The sequence below is a fragment of the Aquarana catesbeiana genome, linkage group LG11 (genome assembly GCF_042186555.1).
Source record: "Aquarana catesbeiana isolate 2022-GZ linkage group LG11, ASM4218655v1, whole genome shotgun sequence".
Classification (NCBI taxonomy): Eukaryota; Metazoa; Chordata; class Amphibia; order Anura; family Ranidae; genus Aquarana; species Aquarana catesbeiana.
Genome location: NC_133334.1, coordinates 134670662 through 134692848, shown reverse-complemented (window position 1 = coordinate 134692848; position 22187 = coordinate 134670662).

Genomic DNA, 22187 nt, shown 5'->3' with positions numbered 1-22187 from the left:
ACTTGTCTTGCATACACACGGTCACACAAAGTTGTTGGAAAATCCGATCATTCTGAACGTGGTGACGTAAAACACGTACGTTGGGTCTATAAATGGGGCAGTAGCCAATAGCTTTCGTCTCTTAATTTATTCTGAGCATGCGTGGCACTTTGTGCGTCGGATTTGTGTACACACGATCGGAATTTCTGACAATGGATTTTGATGTCGGAAAATTTTATAGCATGCTCTCAAACTTTGTGTGTCAGAAATTCCGATGGAAAATGTGTGATGGAGCCCACACATGGTCGGATTTTCCGACAACAAGGTCCTATCACACATTTTCCATCGGAAAATCAGACCGTGTGTACAGGGCATAAGTGTTCACAGGGATCAGACCTGACTCTGCGAATGCTGCAGTTATGGGTTTTGCAAGTGACAGTGATTGATTGATACTGCACTTGGGTGGGCTGGGCTGGGTTGGGCGGAGGGGCTAAACACAGGTGCTAGCAGGCAACTGGGCTGATCCCGCTAACACTGCATTTTTGGGAACCCTAAACTGCTGGGGACACTGGTATAGATCTGATCAGATCAGATATAGATCCGTTCAGACACTATACTACTAAGGGAGGCGTATGGTGCGTGCGTGGGTGTTAGTGGTACTGGCATTAATCTGACGCTGCCTGGGGCAATGCAGACCCTATCTGACACTAAAACCTAACTTTGATCACCACCGCCAGGTGATCAGGGGATTAAACCTTTATTGGGTATAATACGGAGGGTGCCCTGACGCTATAAAAAAAAAATAGCTAGACTGCGTCACCCGTGACACTTATACTGTGATCACAGGTGACAGGGGGTAATCAAGGGGTTAAACCTTTATGGGGGGGTTAGGGGGGGTCCCTAGACCTATCTGGGTCTAAGACTAATTATCCTAACACTGATTTTTCTCACTAATGACACTAGTACAGCAATCAAAAAAAATCTGATTGCTGTACTGGGTGACACAGTGACAGGTGGTGAAGTGGTTAACTGAAGAGGGGGATCGGGGGGTGATCGGGGGTGAATTGTGTGCCTACGTGACCCGGTGTCAGTGTAGTGTTGTGCAACTCACTGTTAGATGTTCTCTCCTCTCGGTCTGGAACAGAAAAGACCGACACGAGGAGAGATGACATTACTTCCCCTGTCAGTGTTTACAGTTACACAGACAGGGGAAGGATATCATTTGTCAGGAGCGATCACTAGGTCCAGGCCAGAAATCATGGGCCTGGGCCTGGGGATTGATCGGTTCATGATCGAATCTGATCGTTGCGGCCGGCGGGGGGTGCGCGGAACATACAGCTACATGATTTCACGCAGCCGGGCCAACCTGCCGCAGTATAACTGTGGTGGCTGGTCTGGAACTGGTTAAATGTAGCCGTATATTAATTGGTAATACCATAACCTATCTCCAAAGATCAACTCAAAATAAATTCTCCTGCTCCTGAGAATCGCAGTGATACCACAAATGTGTATGTTATTTGTTGTTTGTACATGTAGTACAGCCCAGAAGCAACAGTGCACATTTTGCTTTGATCTAGGTATTATTTCTTTATTTTTTATGTTATTTTTTATTATTTTATTTTATTTTTTTCACACACACTTTTTTTTCCATTGTGCAAGGAAAGAGAAAGATACATTGTATCTTTCCTTTCCATTCAGAAATGAGAGAAACACTGGGGTGTTCTTCACAATGACTGATCACTGTGGTAGCCAATCAAAGGCTACTACAGCAATCAGGTGACCTGGAATAGGGAATTCAGGGTCCTGATCATTAGTACGGGGGACGGGGCTCTTGGTGAAACCTGGATCTCTGTGCTGGGAGCGCAAAAAAGAAAAAAACCCAGTGCAGTGGGGCCTCATATATGTGTCACGTAGGTGAAAAGGGGTTAACCAGGACAGGGTCAGCCTTACAAGGAAAAATTAAAAATGTAAAAAGATCTAGAGAAATATATAACTCAAAATAAATTCATATTACACATAAAAATCATAAATATCAATTCATCTGCAGTGCTGTACATTCAAAAACAACACAAAATCCACATAACTTATGAAAAGTGTAAGTCAAATACAAAGAGAGAAAAACCCCAAGTAGGAGATTTACTAAATCTGGTTTGCAAAGAATCTGGAACAGCTGTACATAGTAACCAATGAGTTTCTAGGTTTTATTGTCAAGGGTTAATTGAACAAGCTGAAGTTAGCAGCTAACTGGTTGCTATGCACAGCTGCACCAGATTCTGTGTGCACCAGCTTTAGTAAATCTCCGACACACATCCAGTGTATAAATAATACGTTTGATTGTCCAGTCCAATATCATTGTAATCATAAATATTTATACAAAAAGCTCAAATTCTCAATGCTCATGTGTATCCACCAATCTTCAATAATGCCACACCAGTGTGTTTGTGCTACATGCCTTTCTTATAACAGATTGGCTTAAAGTGCTTTTTAATCAATAGCTGTTCAGTCCTGCTGGTTCCCCTTTCATAGGCATGTGCTCTCTCCTCCTGTCTCCTCCACACATATCCTGGGTGGTTATGTATAGAAATAAAATAGACTTGATAGCGTAATACCATAAAAACAAGTGGCTTTATTCAATAAAAACATTAATCACAAAGGTTAACTAGCAAACATCAAAGTTCACTGCATCCAAACATCCCTCACTAGGCAAAAGCAGCATAGATTATCCTTACAGCATCAAGCCAGCTGCTTTGTATGTAAACATCTTGCCTAGCCAGCCCGTATTGACAGTTCACTCCCGGTTACCACTAAGCCCTACCCCAACACGTTTCGTCATATCCAACTTTGTCATGGGGATCGCTGAGCTGTATGGACTCCTTGCATTTATCATGTATGAGGACACCTACTTAACCTTTTCATTACCCCAGTGCAAGCACATCAAATTTCCGCCTTACAGGAGACAATATAGCAGGAAAAATAGCAAATATAACCATCATCAAAGTTGTAATAGAACCACTATAGCTCCTTCATGCATGTTAGTGAGAATGTCATCAATCACACCATACATGCAGAGAGAAGCATCTCACCTCCAAATTCAAATTAATGATCAAATCATATGTATAAACCTAATTTCATGCACTATACTGTATATTAAACTCAATAACCCTATGATCCTTCTATGCTCCTCCCACCACATGTACCATACAGAATAACAATACAAATTAAACATATATATATAAAATGGCAGCAAATAAATATGAGTCCCAATAAACATAAAACATGAACCTCAGCATATTTTTATATATAGAAATATAAAAAATGTAAATCTGTACAAAATGTTTAACTTATATGTTTAATAGTTTAAAAATTATTACCTTTACCTTTACATCCAGAGCTTCTTCCTCTTACTGTTGGATTGCCTGACATTTTTGGAGGATTGCCTAATGGCAAGTGATATGCTACAAACAAAGGGTAGCTTTCCCTGTGTCAACAAATACTGAACATTATTTTGCCCCGAAAAAAAAAAAAGCCTTAGCAAACTAAAGCAAAATAAAATATGTTTAGGATTCTACACTTGATTTTTGCCACTGCCTGCACCTCCCCTGGCTGTACATTTTCTCCCTTCCTTTGACTGCTGCTTGCCCTTGAGTGAGCAGCCTATGGCTGCAAGTGTTTCCCCCTGCAGCTATGCCTCCAGTGTCATACCCTAATGAAATGAAAAAAAAAATGAAAAATAAATAATATTATAATGAAGCTTGCCCAATTTCTTCATCCTTCTCCTAAACCCAAACACCCAAACCCAAATCCTCCTGTTAGCAATTATGTGGTTCAGAAACTGAATCTAAGTGCTTCCTGAAGCCTAGTTTGGCCAGTGTGGTTAAACAAACGTATTTTAGAAATTTAAAGATAAGAGGCACATTGGTCATCAGAGGGGACCCTGCCACCATCAGGAAATGTGGCAAAAAGCACCTCCCAAAGTGCCACATTTTGTCCTCTCTCTGGGATAATGGCAGTATATCAGTCATTTTACCTCTCTATTTGATGCCACCAAATCCTGGGATCTTTCTGAAGGAATTTGAGCATAAAAGACCCAATTTGCCACAAATTTCCTGCAACTGAGAACCTTGAGACCTAAAAATCTCACCCCACTTATGTGTAACTCTAGTGGCAGAACTGTTCCTGTAGAGGTTAAGTGGTTGAGGAGAAGGTGGTGGAGGAGGGCAAATATGAAATGCTTGCTACCACCTACCTCCACACACAGCACCCCCACTTTTTTTTAAAGGGTAACTCCAATTTTGTGAGGAAAAAAAAATAACAAAAAAAGAAACAATATAGCACATATAATTGCAACACTAATCATATTGTAATTGAATTAAAAATGACCTTTCCTTTTCAATCTGCAGCCACTGTAACTTTCTGAGAATGCATTGCAATATGGCTACATGGAGTCGTTCTGTACACAGAGTGTGTACTGATCACTCCCCGGAAACATAATTTCCTGTTTGTGTGATTGGCTCACCAATTTTCACAGAGGTCTACCTAAGATACAAGTCCGATTTCAGGCATCCCCTGCAACAAAAATGTCATTTTTGTAGAGATAATTTCAATAGGAACACATCTAAAGGGATGCAGGCCCAGAAAATTTCCTCATAAGTGCCCTGCAGCTGCACACCTGACAGTTAATTATGAAACACCTCCCATTAGACCTACTCAGTACAGAAGCACAGACAAACACACATGGATTACTTCAGAATAACAAAAGGTAGGAATCTGCAACAAAAGTTGTTATAACCCTTGCAATGTACATAGATCACCCAGGGGGGTGTTTATTCTGAACAAAAGTGGAGTTAGGCTTTAAATCTTGTGGGAATAAACAAGAATACAGAGATGAGAGGGGGTTTGGAAAATGCAGGGTTTTTGTGCACTTTAGTCTGATATTTTAATTACAGTGCATTGCGGTACTGCAAAAAAAAAAAGCTCATAAACATTACTAATAGTTAGTCAGGATTCAACAGACCCTCTTTGAACTAAATCCAGACAGATTTTGCTCATCTTTACCTGTCATCAGTGTGTCCTTTTCTACTCCCTGCCTAAAGGAGGGAAATGGGGCAAGGCCAAATACTGTGAAGTGTAGGCTGGAACCTCAGCCTTGGCCAACACCCACACTACTGCCTACTGCAGCAGATATCACTGTACACGCTTCCTTACCCAGTTACTGGGGCAGAAATTAATGATCCCCGTGTCTAGCATCTGAATGCAAATTTTGCCAAACTCCTGGCACTGAATCAGCTGAGCTTCACCTCATTCACTAAGCTCTGGGGAAAATCCCCTTGCACTTTGCAACTTCTTTTACAAAGTGAACAACCTATTTGCCATTAGTAAAACAGTACAGTAATAAAGTAGTACAGACAAGTGTTTTACTACAAGAATTTAGGGACTACAGATGATACAGTTGTGTAAAATTGACAGTAGTAGGACAATTTTAATGAGCAATGCTAGGCCCAAATTACCTAGAGACAAAAGAGCACAGGCTGAGGTTTTTACTACAAGATTGAATGTACTGCTGAGGACACAACAGTTGAAATTGGTCTAAGCAGTGTATGCCTAACTTTTATTTTATCTCTGGAGATATGGGAGAGTGGTCAATTTGAGTGATATAATGGGATTGTTTTACTAAAGACAAATAGGCTGTTCACTTTGAAAGGGAGGTTGCACTTTGAAACGTAATTTTCTCCAGAGCTTAGTGAATGAGGTGAAGCTCTGCTGACTTTCCTTATCTAATCATGTGCAACCAAAAATCATGTGCAACCAAAAATAATTTTTATTATTATTTTTTTTTAGATGTACTTGCCTGTGATTGGGTATTCTTTTACAAAGTGAAACGTCACCACATTTACCAAGCTCTGGGGAAAATTCTCTTGCAAATTGCATCCTCCATTGCAAAGAAAACAGCCTATCCTTTAGTAAATCAACATGTGAAGTGGTTTAGACATACCTCCCAACTTTCTGAGATGGGCAAAAGTATGTAGGCATAGGACACACCCCCTGCCACATGCCCTTAAAGGAGAATTGTACAAAAAAAAAAAATTGGTTATACCCACAAGTGCTTTTTTTTACCACTACTGTTTCTTTATATCGGCTTTTGGAATTTATAAATGCAGCAATTTAGAAATTGTAGGTTTAGCACTGTAAAATACTTTCTGATAGATAAGTAGTGCATTTTGTATACAACTATATACAGTAGATCAGACCAAAATGAGGGACAAATGAGGAGGGAAGAGGGACAGTCCCTCAAAATCAGGGACAGTTGAGAGCTATGGTTTAGGTGTGCACTAATCTTGCACTTTGTTTTTTTTCTTTCAAAGAATGCTGCAAACAATAGGCAGCACCATGAAGAGATGGTCAGTACCAAGTGAATACTTTACTTTGAACACGCCCAACTTTAAAAAGTCCCTTTTAAGCACTTCAGCCCCAGAAGGATTTGCCCTCTTAATGACCAGACCATTTTTTGTGAAACGGCACTGCATCACTTTAACTGACAATTGCGCGGTCGTGCGACACTGTATCCAAACAAAATTGATGTCCTTTTTTTCTCACAAATAGAGCTTTCTTTTGATTAGTAATTGATCACCTCTGCAGTTCTTATTCTTTGTGCTATAAACAAATAAATAGCGACAATTTAAAAAAAAAAAAAATTTTTTTTTTACTTCTTGCTATAATACATATCCAAAAAAGAAAAAAAAAGAAATATATATATATATATATATATATATATATATATATATATATATATATATATATATATATATATATATATATATATATATATATATATATACATATATATATATATAATAAAACGTATTCATCAGTTTAGTCCGCTATATATATTCTTCTACATATTTTTGGTAAAAAATCGCAATATCGATTGGTTTGCGCAAAAGTTATTGTGTCTACAAACTATGGGATAGATTTAGGGACTTTTATTTATTTTTTATTGTTTTTACTAGTAATGGCGGCAATCTGCGATTTTTAGCGGGACTGCGACATTGCGGCAGAGAAATCTGACCCCAAATGACACTTTTTGGGGACTAGTGACATTATTACATTGATCAGTGCTATAAAAATGCACTGATCAATGTATAAATGACACTGGCAGGAAGGGATTAATACTAGGGGGCGAACAAGGGGTTAAGCGTGTTCACTAGGTGTGTTATAACTGCAGGGGGGATGGGCTCACTGGACATGACAGAGATCAATATTCCCAATCACTGAGAACAGAAGAGCTCTGACCATGTTTGCAGATCCCCGTTCAGCCTATGTATTAGGCGATCGCGGGTCGCTGGCGAACATCAAGCTCTGCCCGACCTGTGGACACGCTCCCGCAGCATGCACGAGCCACCGTACAGGTACGACGATTCGCGCAGCGCTGCCAACTTGCCGCAGTATATGTATGTGAGCTGGTCGGCAAGTGGTTAATAAACAACTCCACAAAAAAATAAAACCCACAAAATACCACCCCTGAAACAAAAGCCTGCTATTTTTAGAGGGAAGCCTTTCAGGGAAAAAAAAAGCAGTATAACTTAAAATAAAGTCTCTGTCAACAAACATAAAAAAAATATATACACACCAAAATAAATTTAAACAGCAAAATACTACCCCTGAAACAAAGCCTATTTTTTAAATGGAAGGGAAACTTTGGAGCAAAAAAAAAAAATGCCAAGTTAGGGACAGTGGTTAAGAATAAACTCTGACTTTAAATCATCCACAAAATAAAATAGACAAAGAAACCCTAAATAACAAGGACAGTTAAAATAGTAGCAAAGGGTTTGTTTACCCAAAGAGCTTGTGGTTACAATTCAAGTAGGGTCTCCTGCCTGACCTCATTATCTGCCTATGCAGTCTGTCAGTTTTTCCTACGCTTTTCCTACTACAGCTTCACTGACACTATGGCTGCTCTGTGCCCCTTCCCCTCCCCCTTCTGATTGGTCAAAACAAAAGCCCCCTTTATGGCTCCTATATGCTTGCTGGTCCAAGTTCAAAGTGCAATATGGTTTAAAAAAAATTTCTACACATAAATTTGCTGATACCATGCATTTTGAACCCAGAGGATTCACCTCGAACCCACGGTATAAAGGAACCCATGTGGTGGCTGCATTTGTTTTCTTTTCTTCGTTTTTTTTTTTATTGTCACCTGTTGATCCAGCCATAACACATTCCTATCTTAAGGCCCGTACACAAAATCAGACTTTTTGACAACAAACATGCAAATTAGCTGTTTTAAGGCAACATCCGACCGTGTGTTGTCATCGGACAAACTTTTTCGGTTTTCATTAGACTTTTGTTGGCTGTGCGAATGGACAAACTTTCCAGCAACAAAAGTCCGATGGAGAAAAGTCAGATCGTGTGTACACAAAACCATCTGACTTTTGTACAAACTACAAACACGCATGCTCAGAACCAATGCAAAATATCAGACAACAAATACAGAAGTTGACCAAAGGGTGGCGGTAAAGAGCAGAAAAACCACGTGATTTGGTGAAAGTTGGCTGAAAAATTCCTGCCGTGTGTATGCTTAATAAGTTGACGGCCAACGCCCTTTGTACAAAAATCCACGGGAAAGTTTGTACAAAGTCCGATCATGAGTATGAGGCTTTAGAGTGGCTCCATTCTATAAAGGAGCAATGGAGCCACCCTTGGACAGCAAAATGCAAAACAAGGATGTAGATAGTGTAAAGCCTCATACACACTATCAGACTTTATACAAACTTTCCCGTGGATTTCTGTACAAAGGGCGTTGGCCGTGAACTTGTTAAGCATACACACGGCAGGACTTTTTAGGCAACGAACACAAATGTAATGACTTTTCAACGTACTGACAACACTTCAAAAGAGGACGTTCAATTCTCCGACACCACCCTTTGGTCAACTTCTGTATTGTTGTCTGATCTTTTGCATTGGTTCTGAGCATGCGTGTTTGTACTTTGTACTAAAGTCCGATGGTTTTGTGTGCACACGATCGGACTTACCGACATAGGACTTTTGTTTACGCCAAGTGTGTCTGTTCGCACAGCCAACATTTGTCCAATGAAAACCGAAAAAGTTTGTCCGATGGAGCGTACACACGGTCGGATGTTGCCTTAGAATAGCTAATTTGCTTGTTTGTTGTCCAATCGTGTGTACGGGCCTTAAGATGCACTAGTAAATTTAGATGGACTTGACTAGCAAATTAAACCCGAACTACTACATTTTTTTTACAGTTACCATAACAGTTTTTTTCCTTTTAGGATAATGGTTTTACATACATGAAAAAAGGCTGACCATTGTTAGCAGCACCTCTGAGATAAGGAAATCTATAGTCACAGCATACACTTTCATTTTATAACATCAGCACTGTAATAGCAATACAAGCAAATCCAATATAAGCTTACTTGAAAAATACCCTTTCATGAGTTCTGCCTGTCTGCTGGCCATCTCTTTCCACAACATCCTGGATTCACTGCGTGCCTTGCAGCTTCTCTTCTGCTGTTTACTTTCAAATTCTGAGAGTTACATATCCCATATGCTTGCAAGCAGTGATTCTTGTATGTGTGAATGTACCACCTGAGATTCCTCTTCTCAGTACCTCTGTAGTTCAGAAGGCAGGCTCTGTGAAATGTGTGACACAACAGTGCATACTCATAGAACATAATAAATATATGTCAGAGAATTCAAGAAAGTAAATGTGTGGGGACCTTCAAAAAAGTATTTCTACCAACTTCAAAATCAATCAAATTAATTGGAGAAGGTTAGAAATAATTGAAATAGATTGTAGAAATGAATATATGGTTTTACATTTTTACCATAGATACACTTTAACCACTTTAACCCTACCAGCCAGAACGATTTATGAAATGCAAAATTTTAGTAAACAATACAATAAAGTAAATCTTCCCAACTAGAAACAAGGCTCTGCTTGACTTACTAATCACAAACAAACCAGAGCTGATAGCGGATGTATAAGTAAGGGATAACTTAGGAAACAACAATCTCAAGGCAATTATGTTCACTGTAAGGCAAAGGAAAAGCAGAGGGTAGGACAAGCACATAAAATTTTAAGAGAGCCAAATGTGCTCCATACTGCATGACATTAAATGGAAATATATACTAGAAACAAAAAACACAAAGGAAAAAAACATTTTAGTGGCATTAGTCAGTGTGTTTCAATATAAAAGAACTAAGACTAAACCCGGTTGGCTAAATTTAAGTGTAAAAAGGCACATCAAAGAGAAAAAAAATGTCCTTTAGGGGCGCATGCGCGGCAGCTTATAAGATGGCCGCTGGTCACTAAAGCTCCGCTCCACCACGGCCCTGCATTCACCACTGGAGCACACAGAGCGATTCCCCGCTCTGTATGGGGATATTTGAGCAGGGGAGAACCCCGAGAACCCACGGAAAACAATGGCACAAGCCAGGAGGAGCCTCACGAGTCAGATGACCGCGGCGCCCGGCCCGGTCAGCTAAGCTAAGATGGCGGCGGCTCCACGAGGCACCTGCAGCATAAGGAACGATAAAGAATCCATTGCGGATCAGGATGCACGGTCACCACTATCACCAGGTCCCGACTTCCCGCCTTTGCCTCTGGGCCCTTCCCCAGCATCCACCGAGTCTCTGCTGGGCAGACTGCAGAACGGCCTCCCCTCCACCCCTATGTTAGACCCACACACAGGCCTGCTATTGTCAGTGACTAAGGCTACCACAGCCACCCCTATCCCCACAGACTTCCCTTCCATGATGCAAGCTTTTTCCCAACTGCTCTCCAAGAGCTTGGCCCTGAACACTGACCAAATAACCTCCTCCATCCATGCGGACCTGCAGCAACTGGGGCAGCGAATAGACATGATTGAAAAGAGAGCTGATCAAGCTGTTGCACGCATCAACCAAAATTCAGATAGAATACAAGAAATGCAAGACCAACTTAAAACAGCTTTTGCCAAAATCGACGATCTCGAAAATCGTTCAAGACGTTACAATTTTCGAATTTGCAGTCTCCCCGAAACTGAGAAAGATGTACATACTGCGGTGAAAACCCTGCTGAAAGACCTCATACCTGATATAGCTGAACATCGAACGGAGCTGGAAAGAGCCCACAGAGCACTGCAACCCCCCCCCCCCGCACTGATGGTCTTCTAAGAGACATCATTGTGAAGCCCCACTATTTCTCCGTTAAGAAAGAGATAATGAGGAGAGCCAGAGGATCAGATAATCTAAAATTATTGGGCCACAAAATCCAAATCTTCGCAGACTTGTCACCATACACGGTTCAGAAGAGACGTTCTCTCAAACCGTTGCTCCAACTTCTGACCGAGAAAGCTATAACATACCGATGGTCATTTCCACTGAAACTGAACTTCTCCTACAGAAATAAAAGTTTCGGCTTTTCATCGTTTGCAGAAGGAGACCGTTTGCTACTTCAATTGGGTCTGATGCCACAAGAACCAGCGCACTCCCAGACAGGAAGGAGTACCCCATCATCAACAAAGCGGCCACCTCCAGCAAGTCCTCTGCAACCTACCTGGCTCAAGCAGAGCTCTAAACGCTCTAAAGAAAACATCCCTCCTTGAGATCTAAGTTCCCTCTAGGATCCTATCTCGGATCCGGGATTTTACATTTTCCTTTTTTTTTTTTTCCTTCCTTCGATCCGGACGGACCTTTCAGGTTTCACAACCTCCCACCGTGAGGAAGTCCTCAAGATGATATTGACACTCTTTTAACGCATATCCAACCTTTAGCAGGCTCCCTGAACAAACTGAACAAGAGGCAGCCAACCATACTCCATTAAAGGGCGGGGGTGGTGGATTGAGGGAAAGGGGGGATCTGTCCTTCTGATAGCCCAGCTCCCTTTACAACATGCGTCAATCTTTAACGGAATATTTTCCTTGGACACACTTCTCCCCTCAACTGAACTGAAATAGGCACTATGGGCGCTAGCAAGGCGCTCACAATTTTTGTCCGAAGTATTGAAATGCTCACATTACTTAAGTAACACAGGCATGGAGGTCAAATATCACTGATTCTATTAAAAGGCTGATACTCCCTTTAGGCTTTCTGGGGGACCCCGGGTGGAGAGATCACAGTCTTAAAAGTACTCGGTTTGTTATTTTAGTTATTGTTGTCCTCACAGTTGGAACGCTCTGTTCTCTTTGACATTTTATGATATAGATTATTAGATAGTCTACAGTTGCATTGCATTGCAGGTGGCGGGGCCGTGGTGGTCTCAATGCACCCCCAGTAGGTTCCAGGAGCACCATTCATGCCTCTGGTTCCCTGGCTGGATGCCCTACTAGTAGGGAGCCAGTCCTCTCAGGTTAAAGGGTTAGGTATGGCTAATCCATCCTGCCCAGGGATATGGAGGGGGGGGTCTGGGGACCCCTGAGCTTTTATATTGACTTTATGTTATAATATTGTACAGGAAAGTTTAATGATACTGGTCAATGTAACAACTATGTTTTCTCTCCTTCTCTCTTTCACACCTTTAATTTTCTTCTTCTACACTATGCTTATGAGCGCTCCCAGGTTCCACATCCGCCTCCGGCCTCTCCTCCCAGGTCTCTTCGCAATTAACACACCCTCTCTCCTACTTGGAGTAGACTTCCCTCACCAGCAAGGTAAGAAGCATTTTCTAAGCTTTGCACCACTCCGACAACATGACTGATCAATCAAACATGACTCCCACCCTTAATATTATCTCGCATAATACTCAGGGTTTAAACTCTCCCATCAAACGTAGAAAGATCTTCCAACTTTATAAGTCCATGCATGCTGACATTCTCTTTCTACAAGAGACCCACTTCCCCATATCTTACCAAACCAAATTCCTGCATCATCAATTCCCTCAATTTTTTCTTTCCTCAGCTTCCAACAAAACAAAAGGCGTTGCCATTTGCTTTGCCAGACATGTAAATCTCTCCCAACCAGAGACTGTATCTGATCCTATGGGACGTTACATTCTGGTATCAGGGAATATTGATGGGGAATTATACACGTTCGTCTCCTATTATGCCCCCAACAAGGGTCAGAAAGCATTTTTTGAAAACTGATGCACAAACTCCTCCCACACCTAAAAGGCACAATTTTCTTTGGTGGAGACACTAATACGGCATTTGATTTCTCCCTGGACTCAACTAGCTCTGGGAAGCCAAAACCCAAACGTCCCTCCAGACAGAGTATCCAAATAGCAAAAATACTGAATGAAGAAGGCTTAATAGATATTTGGAGGGAAACAAATCCTCATTCTAAGGACTACATGCATTACTCAGCACCCCATGACTCCTACGCCAGGATAGACCACATCTTCACTCGTCCCTATACGATCCCTTTGATAGTGAAATCCAAAATTGTAGATTCACCCCTTTCAGACCACTCGATGGTCACTTTGATTATGAAAAAACCCTTGGGGTGCAATAACCCCCCCCCCCCCCCCGCTGGAGACTGCAGGAAACCATTCTTAGTGACCCTATTCAGTGCGCCATTTTAGAGGATTCCATTAAGGAATACTTTAGCATCAACACAACCGCTGATATCTCACCAGAGTCAGTTTGGGCAGCACACAAACCGGTAATAAGGGGGAAACTAATACAAATGGCGGCCAAACTTAAGGCGGAACGCAAAGCAGATACGCTTAAACAATATGAGGAATTCAGAGCTCTAGTCAGGGCGCATAAACTTAAACCTACCATAGAATCTCTAGCCAACCTGGATAGGGCCCGGGCTCTCCTCAACCTGACCCTAACAACAGCTGCTGAAAAACACCTCAGGTGGACAGGAGCCAAGTTCTACTCTCAAAAGGATAGGATCGGCTCTAAATTAGCAGTCAAGATAAGCCCTAAACATCGCCCCTTACCATCCCCCAAAATAAAGCTGAACTCCGGGGATCTAACCCAAAATCCAAGTAAGATCATGGAAGCATTTCTTCAATTTTATGCGGATCTTTATAAACCTAAATCACCTTCGGTGGGAAAATCTCTGCAGGAGTTTCTTGACTCCCTCTCACTGCCATCTTTGGCTGACGATCATAGGGAATTACTTGAGAGCCCATTCACCCAGGCGGAGGTTCTGGATACTATAAAATCACTAAAACTTGGATCCTCCCCTGGCCCGGATGGGTTCTCGGCTGGATATTACAAAAAATTTGGTACCACCCAGCCCCACATCTAACTAAATTTCTGAACTTCCTTAGGAAAGGTTCTCCGCTGGGGACAGACTTAAATGCTGCATACATCTCGGTGATCCCCAAACCAGGGAAGGATCCAAGCGAGATTGGGAATTACCGCCCAATATCCCTGATTAACAATGATATCAAAATTTTAACCAAGATTCTAGCTAACAGGATGGCGAGCTTCATTCCAACGTACATTCACAAAGATCAGGTGGGTTTAATCCCTGGCCAACAGGGTCCAGACCAAATTAGAAGGACCATAAACATTATCTCTCTTCTGCAATCCCAATCGGACGGGGGTCCCCCCCCAAAAGGGATTTATATTGTCGATTGAGATATACAAGGCATTCGACTCAATAGACTGGGCATACCTGTCTGACATCCTGCGGCGATGGGGATTTGGCCAGTACTTCCTAAACCTAATAAATTCACTGTACTCAAACCCATCAGCACAAGTTCGACTGATGGGTAGATACTCGGCCTCATTCCCAATAAAAAGAGGTACCAGACAGGGATGCCCACTCTCCCCCCTTTTATTCGCGATAGCGATAGAAACTCTGGCCATAGCTATCAGAACAAACCCTGATATTAAAGGGGTAACCTGTGGAGACCAGGAACATAAATGTGCTCTCTACGCGGATGACCTCTTACTGTACCTTACATCTCCCTTGATCTCCACTCCAGTTGTATATAAGGTTCTGAGGTCATTTAGTGCAATTTCAGGACTGACAGTAAACATGAATAAATCAACTGTTTTAAATATCACGGTACCGTTGGATCTTCTTTCGCAACTTACTAGAAACTTTGACTTTTCCTGGTCTGCCACAGCTATCCCCTACCTAGGAATTCACCTAACACCTGATATAGGTAGTCTATACAAAGCTAATTACCTCCCCTTGGTTCTCAAATGTAGAGCAGAGCTCGAAAAATGGGCTAGATGTGGTCTGTTCTGGCTGGGAAGAGTACATGCTATTAAGATGACACTATTACCCCGCCATTTATATTTATTCCGATCCCTCCCAATCCCTCTTACGAAAAGTTTCCTCCATAAATTACAATCTGAGTTAATTCGCTTTGTCTGTGGAAATAAGGGTTACAGATGTCCATCTAGCATACTCCTCCGCTTACGATCACAGGGTGGATTGGGTCTGCCTGATCTATGGGGATACTATCGGGTTGCCCAACTGTCACAAATTTCAATGATCTTCGGAAGGGGCCCAAAGCCTGACTGGCTATCTATGGAAAGGTGGGCTACGCCCCTCAACACTATTGACTTCCTCATGTGGTGCAACCCAAAGAATAGACCGGCTATAATGGCCCCCACTTTGTCACATTCCATTGCGCTATGCACAAAACTATTCACACAACCGGTCCTGATCTCCCTCTAAAACCTCTTTCCCCACATTTTTCACAACCCTAACTTTCCACCAGGATTGAACATACGGGCATTTAGATGGTGGACAGACAAAGGCCTCTACAGAATAGGCCACTTCCTCACACCTGCAGGCCCCCTTACCCTATCCTACTGTAAACACAAATTGGAAATGCCTGCCTCGGAAAGATTCCGATTCACCCAAATCTCCCACTTCCTAAACTCTATTTGGACTAATAAACCGGAGTCTCCCTCAATCACACCGTATGAACATTGGTGCTCTAACATTTCCAACCAAAAAGGAGGGATATCTGTGATTTACACAGCACTTATGTCAAAATTAGACAAACCGACATACGCTAGGATCTGGGAGGAGGACACTGGCAGATCGTGGACGCCAACGGATTGGTTCCGAGTCTGGACCCGCTCATACACAGGTATTTGTAACATCTCTCTTATAGAGGCCAGCCTTAAGGTTTTGTCAAGGTGGTATTATGTACCCGCCAGATTGGCTTTGGTTTATCCTGAGACGTCTCCACTGTGCTTTAGAGTTTGTGAATTGGAAGGCACAATGCTCCATATATGGTGGTCCTGTCCCCACATTAGACCCTTTTGGCAGAAAATATTCCGAACTATCGGCACTCTAATGAACATATCTGTAGCTCCTGACCCCCACATAGCTTTACTTAACCACACTATTCCTAATATATCTAAGCGTTCTCAAATTCTCTCCTTCTTTATTTTTTTGGGGGCCAAAATGACTATTGCCAAAGCCTGGAAAAGGCCCACAGTGTCCTTCCAATGTTGTAGGAGAAAAGTATCATGGATAATGTCCCAGGAGAAAATAGTAGCGAAACTGCTTGACAAAATTTAAAGATTCAATACTACCTGGGAACCATGGGCAATGTACTGTAACATACTGCTCATACCAGGAATGGAACCTGGACTAGGTAGTGCTCCTCCTCCAGCGTGACACTAAATATCTCCACTTCTTCTCCTTCTCCTCCTAACCCGTTTTCTTTCTTTTCTTTCAGGGACTACCTAGTCCCTTCTATTCACATAGTACATCTTGACATGCTACCTCCCCCGTGGGGTACACTAAGGGGACTGCTACCCGGACTACTGGTGGGATCCCATGAATCCCCTTGGCAGTCCGGACCGGTTAGTCTCTCTTTTGGGAACCCTGTACACATAACAGTATTGCTTTGATTAACTAATTTTATTCTGACCAGTATACATGTAGGAATGCTCTACCATTGTTCCTTATGTAAGCTCAATGAATACAATGTTTATTTTGTATCTTATGTTCTATGAATATTACCTGGCCATGTGGATAACAGGCTTTAGAAGGTAACAGGCCCGATAATCTATATAGCAGGGAATCTGTGGGTTGGAAGTACCGCTCCTCTCGATACAACACAGTTCCCAGATGGGGTGTCCGGAGATGGGCGGCGCTTTCCCCACGTGGCCTAATGGATATACCTGTACCCACTGAAGGCAGTTGTTGCTAAATATTCCTGAATCTTATTGCTGAATCTCTATTCCTGAATTTCTGAATCTCGTTCCCTTATGTGTAGTATGAATATAGACCTTTTATTTTACAATGTAAAAGACTGTATAAATGATATTGAAATTATTGAAATGAAAAACTGTCCTTTCAAAATACAAGGCTGAGGGGACACTGTCATCATTCCAGCAATACAAAGAATGTAATAAGAAATGTAAGAGCACGACCAGGGCAGTAAAAATAGGCCAGGAGAGACACATAGTGGAAGAGAATAAAAAGAATCCCTCAAAACTTTTTAAAGATATTAATATTAAAAAACTAATTCAGAGCATATTGGCCCCATAGAGGATGATCAAGGGATGTTGGTTACAAGTGACAAGGAGTAGGCAACTGTACTAAATACATTATTCTCCTCAGTTTTTACTATGGAAAAGGAAGGGTATAATAGACAAGATGGTATTGTTAGCAACACAGTAGGGAGTGTACCATTGTGACTAACAGAGCCCAGCATTCTAAAAAGACTGGAAAAATTAATGTGAACAAATCACCAGGACCAGAATGGTACCAGTGGATTAACAAAAGGGTAATATAGTACCAATATTCAAGAATGGGCCAAGATACGTACCTGGAAACTATAGGCCAGTCAGCCTAACATTAATAGTTTGCAAACTATTGGAGGAGATGATAAAGGGCCATATCAAAGAATTTGCTAATAAGAATAGTATCATTAGTAATAACCAGCATGGATTTATGAAAGGTTGTTCTTGCCAGACCAACCTAATAACATTCTATGAAGAAATGAGCTTAATCTAGATAAAGGAAGGCCTGTGAATGTGTAGACTTTTAAAAAGCATTGAACATGGCACCCCATTAACTCTTAATCCACAAATTTAGGTCAAATGGCATTGAAAATAGTATACGGTGGGGATGGAAAGTATTCAGACCCTCTTAAATTTTTCACTCTTTGTTATATTGCAGCCATTTGCTAAAATCATTTAAGTTCATTTTTTTCCTGATTAATGTACACACAGCACCCCATATTGACAGAAAAACACAGAATTGTTGACATTTTTGCAGCTTTATTAAAAAATAAAAACTGAAATATCACATGGTCCTAAGTATTCAGACCCTTTGCTCAGTATTTAGTAGAAGCACCCTTAGTGATCTAATACAGCCATGAGTCTTTTTGGGAAAGATGCAACAAGTTTTTCACACCTGGATTTGGGGATCCTCTGCCATTCCTCCTTGCAGATCCTCTCCAGTTCTGTCAGGTTGGATGGTAAACATTGGTGGACAGCCATTTTTAGGTCTCTCCAGAGATGCTCAAATGGGTTTAAGTCAAGGCTCTGGCCGGGCCATTCAAGAACAGTCATGGAGTTGTTGTGAAGCCACCCCTTCATTATTTTAGCCGTGTGCTTAGGGTCGTTGTCTTGTTGGAAGGTAAACCTTCAGCCCAGTCTGAGGTCCTGAGCACCCTGGAGAAGGTTTTCGTCCAGGATATCCCTGTACTTGGCCACATTCATCTTTCCCTTGATTGCAACCAGTCGTCCTGTCCCTGCAGGTAAAAAACACCCCCACAGCATGATGCTGCCACCACCATGCTTCACTGTTAGGACTGTATTGGACAGGTTATGAGCAGTGCCTGGTTTTCTCCACACATACCACTTAGAATTAAGGCCAACAAGTTCTATCTTGGTCTCATCAGACCAGAGAATCTTATTTCTCACCATCTTGGAGTCCTTCAGGTGTTTTTAGCAAACTCCATGCGGGCTTTCATGTGGCTTACACTGAGGAGAGGCTTCCGTCGGGCCACTCTGCCATAAAGCCCTGACTGGTGGAGGGCTGCAGTGATGGTTGACTTTCTACAACTTTCTCCCATCTCCCGACTGCATCTCTGGAGCTCAGCCACAGTGATCTTTGGGTTCTTCTTTTCCTCTCTCACCTAGTCTCTTCTCCCCCAATAGTTCAGTTTGGCCGGACGGCCAGCTCTAGGAAGGGTTCTGGTCATCCCAAACATCTTCCATTTAAGAATTATGGAGGCCACTGTGCTCTTAGTAACCTTAAGTGCAGCAGAAATTTTTTTGTAACCTTGGCCAGATCTGTGCCTTGCCACAATTCTGTCTCTGAGCTCTTCAGGCAGTTCCTTTGACCTCATGATTCTCATTTGCTCTGACATGCACTGTGAGCTGTAAGGTCTTATATAGACAGGTGTGTGGATTTCCTAAACAAGTCCAATCAGTATAATCAAACACAGCTGGACTCAAATGAAGGTGTAGAACCATCTCAAGGATGATTAGAAGAAATGGACAGCACCTGAGTTAAATATATGAGTGTCACAACAAAGGGTTTGAATACTTAGGGCCATGTGATATTTCAGTTTTTCTTTTTTAATAAATATGCAAAAATGTCAATAATTCTGTGCTTTTCTGTCAATATGGGGTGCTGTGTGTACATTAATGAGGAAAAAATGAACTTAAATGATTTTACCAAATGGCTGCAATATAACAAAGAGTGAAAAATTTAAGGGGGTCTGTATACTTTCCGTCCCCACTGTATGTACCAGGATATAAAACTGGTTGCAGGGGTGGGTCCAAGGGGTAGTGTATCATCAGAATGGCCTGGAGTTATAAGTGGGGTACCCCAGGGCTCAGTTCTGGGACCAATTTTGTTTAACTTGTTCATAAATGATATAGAGGTTGGGATAAATAGTTAACTCATTGTTTGCTAATGATACTAAGCTAGACAGGGCTATATAACATGTATTTTCAAATCTTGTGACGTGCTAATGGTGTACCACACCCACGTGAAGAATCAAAAATTGTGGCGCTATCCTAAACACACATGTGTTGACACTATATCCAGTGCAAAAAAACTAACTAATCTAATGAGCACATTATTTCAGGTGCAAAAAAATCAAAAAATCAAAAAAAATTATATATGCATAAATAAATCAAATAAATGCATTAAATAAATACAATACCTAAAGTGACTAAGTGTTGATGATAACAAATTAAATGTGTGACTCCTTCTTCAAATAATAAAATAATGACACCATATACATTAATAAAAGTGACTAATGCATAAAGTCTATGATGAATACACACAAATGTGTGAAAAAAGTCCGTGATAGTGGTTCAATAAAACACAACAACTGTGCCACAGCAAATCCTCAGTGTTTCTTGATATTAAATGGAACCTTCCACCACACCTCTGTGTTCCGTGCTCCCTCTCCCAATAGACAGTCTCTCACCAGCTCTCTCTGCCTCCACTCTCGTATGAGGCTAACAAGCATAGGAGTATCCAGGCTACCAGCAGGGGTTAGGTTTATTCCATCCAGAGATTTCCTCCATATAAGAATGAGAAAACTCCCAATAGTGTGATAACGTAACAACTTTTAATGACACACACTTCAAATAACACTTCAAAAGATGCACTCACATTGTATAAAAATATAAAAGCACAGCACAACTCCACGGCAATCAGCACACTGAAATATCAACACAGCGATCTGGACAAGCCTCCCTGGGGGGTATGCGGTCACGGCGGACCCTGTAACAACTGGCGTGTCAGATGATTCTCTCACCCTCTCCTCGCTCGTTTGTCCACCGGATCCTCCGTCTCCCCTGTTAGGCTAACCTCACAGATCGCTTGCTCCTGTCACCTAGTGTGTAGTAATTATTCTCCGCTCGGCCACGCCCCCGACATGTTTCGCTACATCTGTAGCTTAATCATGGGATAGGCCGCTTTAAGCATCAATCTCCTTTTATATAATCTCCTCCCCTCCATTCAAGTAGAGAGATCACAGTGCGCAAGCGCATCCTGTGTGACTCGCGCCTGCGCAATCGGAGTGTCCCCGTAAGCGCAAACCCCCGCTATTCATACAGGCCGGTCTGTAGTGTGTAGTACACCTAAATCAGACTATCGGCCGCCCTCTACTAGATTAACAATATTACTGGCAATCTCACAGAGTAATAGGTGATTTAACATTATTCTAGCGTTCTGACATGTTTTTCCAACATACTTTATGTGCTGTAAAACTCATTAAAATATGTAATATTACCTCAACACATATAATAAAATACTCCAAGAGCTATCTAATCAGGTTGTTACTATCACAACTAATTAGTGTTTAAAAATTTAATATCCGCACAAGCAAATGAAATAAATATTGTATGCAAAGTGGTATAATGTCATAGAAGGGAAAACTTAGGCTCTAATAAATGTTATAAAAATATTGTAAAAATATTAAATTTCATGAACAATATTATCAAATACATCTGGTGTAGCTGATGTATAGGAAACGTATATAAAAAATAATAAATAATGATAAATAAATAAAATAAAAAATGGCTAGGCTGGGTTTAACATATCAAGGCTAAAATCAGATATTTCTTGATCAAATCTTGAATAATTCTAAAATCACTGATTAAAAATTACTAAACTATAATTCTTATCCTAGATCAAATTGTTATCCACATAATGTCTAGGGTTCTTATATCCGACTATCTGTTCCTAAAATACTGCTATTTGATCATTCGTGCAATTATATTGATTGCACTCATATTCCTTAAAGAGACAGATTCATATATGGGCCACTCAAAATGTTCTATGAGAAAATATTAGGCTAAAAGTAATACTCTAAAATATGCTAAAAAAATTCCAGAGCAGGTGTTACACTTCCACTGAGGAATTCTTAAAACCATTCCCATATCGTATCTATACGAGATAGTCTAATTGGTTAAAAATCATTAATGAAGCAGTTGAGGTCTAATTCAATGTTAAGTCCCCTCGGGGTGAGGCTTTTAAAAAGGAATATCCATTCCGTTTCTCTGCGTGACAAGTCTCTCACTCTGTTCGTACCTCTCCATGAGGGGTGTACCACATCAATGCCACAAAATTGCAGCAAAGATGGGTTCTGTTGATGTTTTTCTTTAAAATGCATTGATACGCTGTGGTACTTGTAACCATTTTTTATGTTGGTCAAATGTTCATTAATACGAACCTTCAATTGCCTTTTAGTTCTACCAACATAATACAAACCACAGGGACACCACATAAGGTAGACTACATGTGTTGTGGTACAAGTACTAAATTCTTTGATCTCAAACCTCTCTCCTTCTCTATTGGTGACACTG